General features: G+C 45.1%; 2 non-coding genes across 2 annotated transcripts in view; both read left to right on the forward strand.

Moving 5' to 3' along the window:
* Positions 1–4,621: 4,621 nt before the first annotated feature.
* On the forward strand, positions 4,622–6,544 carry LOC126877920 (small subunit ribosomal RNA). Its single transcript, XR_007695451.1, has one exon. It is a non-coding gene; the product is annotated as a small subunit ribosomal RNA (ribosomal RNA).
* A 3,387-nt stretch (positions 6,545–9,931) lies between these two features.
* LOC126877917 (5.8S ribosomal RNA) overlaps positions 9,932–10,000 on the forward strand; it is a 155-nt gene continuing 86 nt past the window's right edge. Inside the window, exon 1 of the ribosomal RNA XR_007695449.1 lies at positions 9,932–10,000. This exon is cut by the window's right edge and continues 86 nt beyond it. This is a non-coding gene — a ribosomal RNA (5.8S ribosomal RNA).

Below are 10,000 nucleotides of genomic sequence, written 5' to 3' on the forward strand. Positions count from 1 at the left end.
CGAGACGCACGAATAGAAAGCGATACGCCGCTGCAACTTTGTCGCGTGCCAGTAAAAAGCAATACGCCGCTGGACTTAGCCGCTCGTGCTACCGCTGCGCGCGCACCTCCGAATCAGCGGGTATGCGCCGGAGTAGGTAACACTCTCTTAAGGTACGCCGTTCTGCGCAGCTCGTCTTGCGCGCGCGCGCGCGCGCTTTTTCAAATATTTTTAAACGTTTTTTCGCGTTTTTTCCCGTTTCTTCGCGTTTTTTCCCGTTTTTTCCCGTTTTTTCCCGTTTTCCACGTTTTTTCCCGTTTCACGAGAGAGACGAAAACGAGGAAAATAATCGCGACAAATGCTCGCTCGCTGCGCTCGCTCGGACGAATATAGCCCAACCCAAAACCGATCCCGAGCGTTCGAACGAAGATTTCGATGAAATCGAAGAACGAACGCGAAAGGGATTGGTTTTGGGTTGGGCTATTTTTTTTTCGAGCGAGCGGAGCGAGCGAGCAACGCGTAAGAGCGTATCGTTGCGTCGCAGGGACTTTGAAATATTCGCCACTGTTCGAACGTTCGAGTCGAAATAACTCGAGAAAAAGCGTTATAACGCATCGAAATTATCAGTGAAATCGTTACGTATCGACGAAATCTAGTCGAAAGTAGCGATTTCACTTTATTTTTTTGAAAAATTTCATCCTCCGGACCAACGTGACTGGGACGTTGGAACTTAGAATTTTTTCGCACCGCTACGAAAAGGCCGAAAGATCCCCTCCAAATAACTCGTTAAAAAGTGTTATAACGTACGAATATTTTTCAAGAAATCGTTATAACTCGATAAAATACGTCGGGATTAAGCGTTTATATCGTCGGCAGACGGATATAAAAACGTTTGGACCGACACGACCGGTCGTTGGAACATAGAAAAATTCCGAGCCGGTACGTTGGGACTTAGAAAAATTCCGAGGGCGAAAAAGTTTTTTCGAGTTTATTCGTTAAAAAGCGTTACAAGGTATGAATTTTTTTGCATAAATCGACGTAACTCGACGAAATACGTCGGGATTAATGGTTTATTTCCGTCCGAGAACGATTTTTAAAAACGGACCTATGCGGCCGGTCGTTCGTACTTGGAAAATTTTCGGACCGAACACTCTTTTTCGATTAATTCGTTAAAAAGCGTTATAACGTACGAATATTTTTCAAGAAATCGTTATAACTCGATAAAATACGTCGGGATTAAGCGTTTATATCGTCGGCAGACGGATATAAAAACGTTTGGACCGACACGACCGGTCGTTGGAACATAGAAAAATTCCGAGCCGGTACGTTGGGACTTAGAAAAATTCCGAGGGCGAAAAAGTTTTTTCGAGTTTATTCGTTAAAAAGCGTTACAAGGTATGAATTTTTTTGCATAAATCGACGTAACTCGACGAAATACGTCGGGATTAATGGTTTATTTCCGTCCGAGAACGATTTTTAAAAACGGACCTATGCGGCCGGTCGTTCGTACTTAGAAAATTTTCGGACCGAACACTCTTTTTCGATTAATTCGTTAAAAAGCGTTATAACGTACGAATATTTTTCAAGAAATCGTTATAACTCGATAAAATACGTCGGGATTAAGCGTTTATATCGTCGGCAGACGGATATAAAAACGTTTGGACCGACACGACCGGTCGTTGGAACATAGAAAAATTCCGAGCCGGTACGTTGGGACTTAGAAAAATTCCGAGGGCGAAAAAGTTTTTTCGAGTTTATTCGTTAAAAAGCGTTACAAGGTATGAATTTTTTTGCATAAATCGACGTAACTCGACGAAATACGTCGGGATTAATGGTTTATTTCCGTCCGAGAACGATTTTTAAAAACGGACCTATGCGGCCGGTCGTTCGTACTTAGAAAATTTTCGGACCGAACACTCTTTTTCGATTAATTCGTTAAAAAGCGTTATAACGTACGAATATTTTTCAAGAAATCGTTATAACTCGATAAAATACGTCGGGATTAAGCGTTTATATCGTCGGCAGACGGATATAAAAACGTTTGGACCGACACGACCGGTCGTTGGAACATAGAAAAATTCCGAGCCGGTACGTTGGGACTTAGAAAAATTCCGAGGGCGAAAAAGTTTTTTCGAGTTTATTCGTTAAAAAGCGTTACAAGGTATGAATTTTTTTGCATAAATCGACGTAACTCGACGAAATACGTCGGGATTAATGGTTTATTTCCGTCCGAGAACGATTTTTAAAAACGGACCTATGCGGCCGGTCGTTCGTACTTAGAAAATTTTCGGACCGAACACTCTTTTTCGATTAATTCGTTAAAAAGCGTTATAACGTACGAATATTTTTCAAGAAATCGTTATAACTCGATAAAATACGTCGGGATTAAGCGTTTATATCGTCGGCAGACGGATATAAAAACGTTTGGACCGACACGACCGGTCGTTGGAACATAGAAAAATTCCGAGCCGGTACGTTGGGACTTAGAAAAATTCCGAGGGCGAAAAAGTTTTTTCGAGTTTATTCGTTAAAAAGCGTTACAAGGTATGAATTTTTTTGCATAAATCGACGTAACTCGACGAAATACGTCGGGATTAATGGTTTATTTCCGTCCGAGAACGATTTTTAAAAACGGACCTATGCGGCCGGTCGTTCGTACTTAGAAAATTTTCGGACCGAACACTCTTTTTCGATTAATTCGTTAAAAAGCGTTATAACGTACGAATATTTTTCAAGAAATCGTTATAACTCGATAAAATACGTCGGGATTAAGCGTTTATATCGTCGGCAGACGGATATAAAAACGTTTGGACCGACACGACCGGTCGTTGGAACATAGAAAAATTCCGAGCCGGTACGTTGGGACTTAGAAAAATTCCGAGGGCGAAAAAGTTTTTTCGAGTTTATTCGTTAAAAAGCGTTACAAGGTATGAATTTTTTTGCATAAATCGACGTAACTCGACGAAATACGTCGGGATTAATGGTTTATTTCCGTCCGAGAACGATTTTTAAAAACGGACCTATGCGGCCGGTCGTTCGTACTTAGAAAATTTTCGGACCGAACACTCTTTTTCGATTAATTCGTTAAAAAGCGTTATAACGTACGAATATTTTTCAAGAAATCGTTATAACTCGATAAAATACGTCGGGATTAAGCGTTTATATCGTCGGCAGACGGATATAAAAACGTTTGGACCGACACGACCGGTCGTTGGAACATAGAAAAATTCCGAGCCGGTACGTTGGGACTTAGAAAAATTCCGAGGGCGAAAAAGTTTTTTCGAGTTTATTCGTTAAAAAGCGTTACAAGGTATAAATTTTTTTACGGGAATCGTTCTATCTCTATTAAATACGTCGGGATTAAACATTTTTATCGATTTTTTCAAAAAATTAGCGTTCGTCGAACTGACACGACTGGGATATTTTTCTAATTTTTTCGTTAATTAACGTTACAAGGTATATATTTTTTTGCATATTTCTACTTATTTTAACGTATTGTAATTGATTATAAACTTATTTTTTGTCCGTATTCGATAAAAGAGTATGTTTACTGATGCAATTTTTCGGTGAAAAAAAAAATTAATTTTTTGGTAAAAATGCATTTCTATTATGTTAATAAAACGTCTGGTAATGTATTTCGATGGTTGGATATTGGCTTTGTATAGTAGTGATCGAGCGTTCGCGAGACTAAGTTCCAGCGTCCCTTCCGAACGGTACGTTGCTACGGAGGTTTTGCACCGTAAGCGCGCGGCCGCTAGCCCGGCCGGCGCCGGCCTTCCGGCTGGCGCTTTCGTATCTATAAGAGAGACGTCGAGCCGGACGGTTCGGTCGGAACAGCGTTGAGCGCGTGGCTATTCTACGGCCTCGGTTGAGAATTCAGTCACCGCTCCTCGAGTCTTAGTGTATTTTACGCTATTTCTCGACTGTTCCTCCGTTCTCGTTCTGGTTTTTTCTCTACACTGCTGCGCCGCGGGTCGCTGTCCTGGACGTAATGACCAAATATCGTGGCAAGGTTCCCCTGAGTCGGGAAGCTGGTGACCTGTGTGTACGTATTCTAACAAAAATTGTTAGATGCGTGTGTGCTTGTACTAACTGAGCATCGATTCATTCAAAAGAGTATAACCGTCTGCTTTCTATAAAAACTTCTGCTTTCGCAGAAGTATCCGATGAGGCGGTAGGAGCGTACTATCTTTGCGTAGTATGTCTTCTGCCGAAAATGTTCTACCGATTGAAAGAATATTCTTACGGTATGTCCAGCGCGACGCACTGGGATACGCGCTTGTTCGTTCAGCGTGAGGTGCGTATACGTGCTTTACCGCTAAGATATTCTAATAAGTCTTTTTACACGAAGACAGCATTATGGAAATGTTCCTTTAGAAGTACGATTCTAAACATTTTATATAAGACTATGAGAAAGAGAGAGAGAGAAGAGAGGAGGTGGAGTTGAGAATTACAAAGTGGCTGCGAGCGGCGTTCGAAGATTATTACTGAACTATGGGTGTATCTCGAACGTCGCTAGGAGATATATTTTATAGATATATCTATCTTAAGAACGAAAAGTCTCGTCGTACGGTGCTTACGTCCCACCTACGACACGAAGAGAACTTAAACGAAATTTATAAGAATTGTTATACGAATAAGATCCCTGGTTGATCCTGCCAGTAGTCATATGCTTGTCTCAAAGATTAAGCCATGCATGTCTCAGTACATGCCGCATTAAGGTGAAACCGCGAATGGCTCATTAAATCAGTTATGGTTTCTTAGATCATACCTACATTTACTTGGATAACTGTGGTAATTCTAGAGCTAATACATGCAAACAGATTCCGACCAGAGATGGTAGGAATGCTTTTATTAGATCAAAACCAATCGGTGGCGGATGGCTCGTCTGTCCGTCCATCGTTTGTTTTGGTGACTCTGAATAACTTTGTGCTGATCGCATGGTCATCTAGCACCGGCGACGCATCTTTCAAATGTCTGCCTTATCAACTGTCGATGGTAGGTTCTGCGCCTACCATGGTTGTAACGGGTAACGGGGAATCAGGGTTCGATTCCGGAGAGGGAGCCTGAGAAACAGCTACCACATCCAAGGAAGGCAGCAGGCGCGCAAATTACCCACTCCCGGCACGGGGAGGTAGTGACGAAAAATAACGATACGGGACTCATCCGAGGCCCCGTAATCGGAATGAGTACACTTTAAATCCTTTAACGAGGACCAATTGGAGGGCAAGTCTGGTGCCAGCAGCCGCGGTAATTCCAGCTCCAATAGCGTATATTAAAGTTGTTGCGGTTAAAAAGCTCGTAGTTGAATCTGTGTGTCACAGTGTCGGTTCACCGCTCGCGGTGTTTAACTGGCATTATGTGGTACGTCCTATCGGTGGGCTTAGCTCCTCGCGGGCGGTCCAACTAATATCCCATCGCGGTGCTCTTCACTGAGTGTCGAGGTGGGCCGATACGTTTACTTTGAACAAATTAGAGTGCTTAAAGCAGGCTACCTTCGCCTGAATACTGTGTGCATGGAATAATGGAATAGGACCTCGGTTCTATTTTGTTGGTTTTCGGAGCCCCGAGGTAATGATTAATAGGGACAGATGGGGGCATTCGTATTGCGACGTTAGAGGTGAAATTCTTGGATCGTCGCAAGACGGACAGAAGCGAAAGCATTTGCCAAAAATGTTTTCATTAATCAAGAACGAAAGTTAGAGGTTCGAAGGCGATCAGATACCGCCCTAGTTCTAACCATAAACGATGCCAGCCAGCGATCCGCCGAAGTTCCTCCGATGACTCGGCGGGCAGCTTCCGGGAAACCAAAGCTTTTGGGTTCCGGGGGAAGTATGGTTGCAAAGCTGAAACTTAAAGGAATTGACGGAAGGGCACCACCAGGAGTGGAGCCTGCGGCTTAATTTGACTCAACACGGGAAACCTCACCAGGCCCGGACACCGGAAGGATTGACAGATTGATAGCTCTTTCTTGATTCGGTGGGTGGTGGTGCATGGCCGTTCTTAGTTGGTGGAGCGATTTGTCTGGTTAATTCCGATAACGAACGAGACTCTAGCCTGCTAAATAGACGTAACTTATGGTATCTCGAAGGCCCCCGGCTTCGGTCGGTGGGTTTTTACTACCAACGTACAAACAAATCTTCTTAGAGGAACAGGCGGCTTCTAGCCGCACGAGATTGAGCAATAACAGGTCTGTGATGCCCTTAGATGTTCTGGGCCGCACGCGCGCTACACTGAAGGAATCAGCGTGTTTTCCCTGGCCGAAAGGCCCGGGTAACCCGCTGAACCTCCTTCGTGCTAGGGATTGGGGCTTGCAATTATTCCCCATGAACGAGGAATTCCCAGTAAGCGCGAGTCATAAGCTCGCGTTGATTACGTCCCTGCCCTTTGTACACACCGCCCGTCGCTACTACCGATTGAATGATTTAGTGAGGTCTTCGGACTGGTGCGCGGCCAATGTGATAAGCATTGCCGATGTTACCGGGAAGATGACCAAACTTGATCATTTAGAGGAAGTAAAAGTCGTAACAAGGTTTCCGTAGGTGAACCTGCGGAAGGATCATTAACGATACGATACCAAAAGAATTTGACTTGAACACATATAAAAACTATGAAATATATATCACAATGGTCGGTAAGGAGCCGTACTCCTCCTGTATCGACGAAAGTATATACGACGTATTAACAAGCTATATACTTTAACAAACGAAAACGCCAGGGAGCTTGGCAACCTCCGTTGGCACGAATAGAAATATTCTTAAGGAGGAGACGACCCTCCAGCTACGGAATTATACGAAGAGAAGGTGGCACTCTCTCTCGATCATCGGGATGAAGAGATATATATATACAAGTATAAAAACGAAATGCGAATGAAACTTATTCGAGGCGCCTGCGTGAGGTCGTAAACAGAAAGACCCGCCGTCTCCGAATAAAACATATAACATATAATATATATATATATGAAATTCTAATAAAAGGGAACTCTAGCTTCGAAAGAGCCAACAAAAGTTAAGGCTCGATATCAAACGAAAAAATTACGATGGAAACCAGGTGTAAAGAGAAATGCAGTCGTGGCGCCTGCGAGAGGCCGTACACAGAAAGACCCGCCGTCACGATCTCGTATTTCGTATTTGCATCGTGGAAACCGTACAAACGAAATATAAAAGTCCATGCAAACTAATAAGAAAATCTCTAAAGTGCCTCGTGTCGGAGTGATCATGCTCGCCTATTCTCTTCTATGTTTCGTGGTCTGTGTTGCGTTTGTTCTCCTCCTAGCAACGGGACATATCGAAGACTCCTCTTTGGGATCGAACGAAGCGTCTAGAACGAGTCGACGAGAGCGAAAGAACTTGTAGCGAGTCGCGCAGAGCGAAAGGATACCGATATACATCTTCGAAGGTTCTCTTCGAAGATCCATGGATACCTTCTGCGTCGACTTCTCTCGTCTCTTTCATCGAAACTCTCGTCGTTCTCGAAACGTGCTTCCTACCCAAAGGGCGTGTGCTCTTCGTATGTCGTTTCGTTCGAAATAACGAAACCACGTGTAACATACTCGTGGATCGGGTAACCTAGAACGAAGACGCATCGCGTGGATGTTGGCCCGCTATGCGACGATGACCGATGATGATGATGATGATGATGATGATGATATGATGATGATGTCGATGTCGACGACGACGACGATGAAGACGATGTGTAGCAACGATTCGTAACTAGTCTAGCCGAAGTTCGTTCAGAGGGGAACGCCGCCGGCTTCGAAGCCTCGATGTCGTGAGTCGGACACCCGTGCCGTCGCTAGAGTTTTTCAAACTCTGCTTCTGGATATTGGGACGAAAGACCGCTCGAGGACGACGACAGCCGTGCGTGCGTATCCCATCGAATTTTTTTTACACCACCTGAACGAGACTAAAGTTTCGTCTAGTTGATCGTCTACCGTCGCATAATGTATATTATATACCGTTCAGAGGGGACCGGCTGTCTATCCTCGTTGTCGTGAGTCGGACACCCGTGCCGTCGCTAGAGTTTTTCAAACTCTGCTTCTGGATATCGGGACGAAAGACCGCGCGAGGACGACGGATGCGAGTCCCATCGAATTTTTGACTTACACACTACCTGAACGAGACTTAAAGTTTCATATTATATACCGTTCAGAGGGGACCGGCTGTCTATCCTCGTTGTCGTGAGTCGGACACCCGTGCCGTCGCTAGAGTTTTTCAAACTCTGCTTCTGGATATCGGGACGAAAGACCGCGCGAGGACGACGGATGCGAGTCCCATCGAATTTTTGACTTACACACTACCTGAACGAGACTTAAAGTTTCATATAATATACCGTTCAGAGGGGACCGGCTGTCTTTCCTCGTTGTCGTGAGTCGGACACCCGTGCCGTCGCTAGAGTTTTTCAAACTCTGCTTCTGGATATCGGGACGAAAGACCGCGCGAGGACGACGGATGCGAGTCCCATCGAATTTTTTATTTACACACTACCTGAACGAGACTTAAAGTTTCATCCAGTTTGTCGTCTATCATCGCATATATAATATACCGTTCAGAGGGGACCGGCTGTCTATCCTCGTTGTCGTGAGTCGGACACCCGTGCCGTCGCTAGAGTTTTTCAAACTCTGCTTCTGGATATCGGGACGAAAGACCGCGCGAGGACGACGGATGCGAGTCCCATCGAATTTTTGACTTACACACTACCTGAACGAGACTTAAAGTTTCATATAATATACCGTTCAGAGGGGACCGGCTGTCTTTCCTCGTTGTCGTGAGTCGGACACCCGTGCCGTCGCTAGAGTTTTTCAAACTCTGCTTCTGGATATCGGGACGAAAGACCGCGCGAGGACGACGGATGCGAGTCCCATCGAATTTTTGATTTACACACTACCTGAACGAGACTTAAAGTTTCATCCAGTTTGTCGTCTATCATCTCATATATAATATACCGTTCAGAGGGGACCGGCTGTCTATCCTCGTTGTCGTGAGTCGGACACCCGTGCCGTCGCTAGAGTTTTTCAAACTCTGCTTCTGGATGTTGGGACGAAAGACCGCGCGAGGACGATGGATGCGTGTCCCATCGAATTTTTGATTTACAAGACACACACTACCTGAACGAGACTAAAGTTTCATCGAGTTTATCATCGCATAACCCGTTCGGAGGGGACCGGCTGTCTATCCTCGTTGTCGTGAGTCGGACACCCGTGCCGTCGCTAGAGTTTTTCAAACTCTGCTTCTGGATATCGGGACGAAAGACCGCGCGAGGACGATGGCTGCGAGTCCCATCGAATTTTTGTTTTTTTTTTTTTTTTTTAAAGAAAAAACACCACCCGAACGGAGATGTGTTCTATCTTTCGTCGATTTTTCATGCTTTCAGTCGGTCGCGTGGTCGCCATCCGTTCGGAGGGGATCGCCGGCTTCGAAACCTCGATGTCGTGAGTCGGACACCCGTGCCGTCGCTAGAGTTTTTCAAACTCTGCTTCTGGATATTGGGACGAAAGACCGCTCGAGGCGGACGGCCGCGCGAATCCCATCGAATCTTTACTATCACCCGAACGATGGAGAGATGCACGCGCGCTGTTTCTTGAATAATTGGACGAGAGAGTAGAATCAAACACATATATAACATGGGCTAGCCACCGTGCTTACTCGTTCGCGAGATCGTGTGCTGTACAGAGGATTCAGAATCGGGTGTATATATCCCCGTCGTTTCCTGACGAACGGAGCTTCGATCTCGATGGTTGTTATATATCATAATGTACTTTACGCCCGGCCGGCGAACGCGCGTATCTTCGCGCGTTCGTCGTTTTCTTTTTTTTTCGAACGTTTTTGTGTCGTCAATCCTATGGCGACTTCTGCGCGTTCGATTCCCGTTGGTCGAACGTGACGGAACTCGGCTTCGCTAGAACCGAGAAGAGTACATTTGAGTATTGAACTGTTGTAAATTTATAAAAGATTACCCTGAACGGTGGATCACTTGGCTCGTGGGTCGATGAAGAACGCAGCTAATTGCGCGTCAACGTGTG

This window comes from Bombus huntii, unplaced genomic scaffold (genome assembly GCF_024542735.1).
Source record: "Bombus huntii isolate Logan2020A unplaced genomic scaffold, iyBomHunt1.1 ctg00000284.1, whole genome shotgun sequence".
Classification (NCBI taxonomy): domain Eukaryota; kingdom Metazoa; phylum Arthropoda; class Insecta; order Hymenoptera; family Apidae; genus Bombus; species Bombus huntii.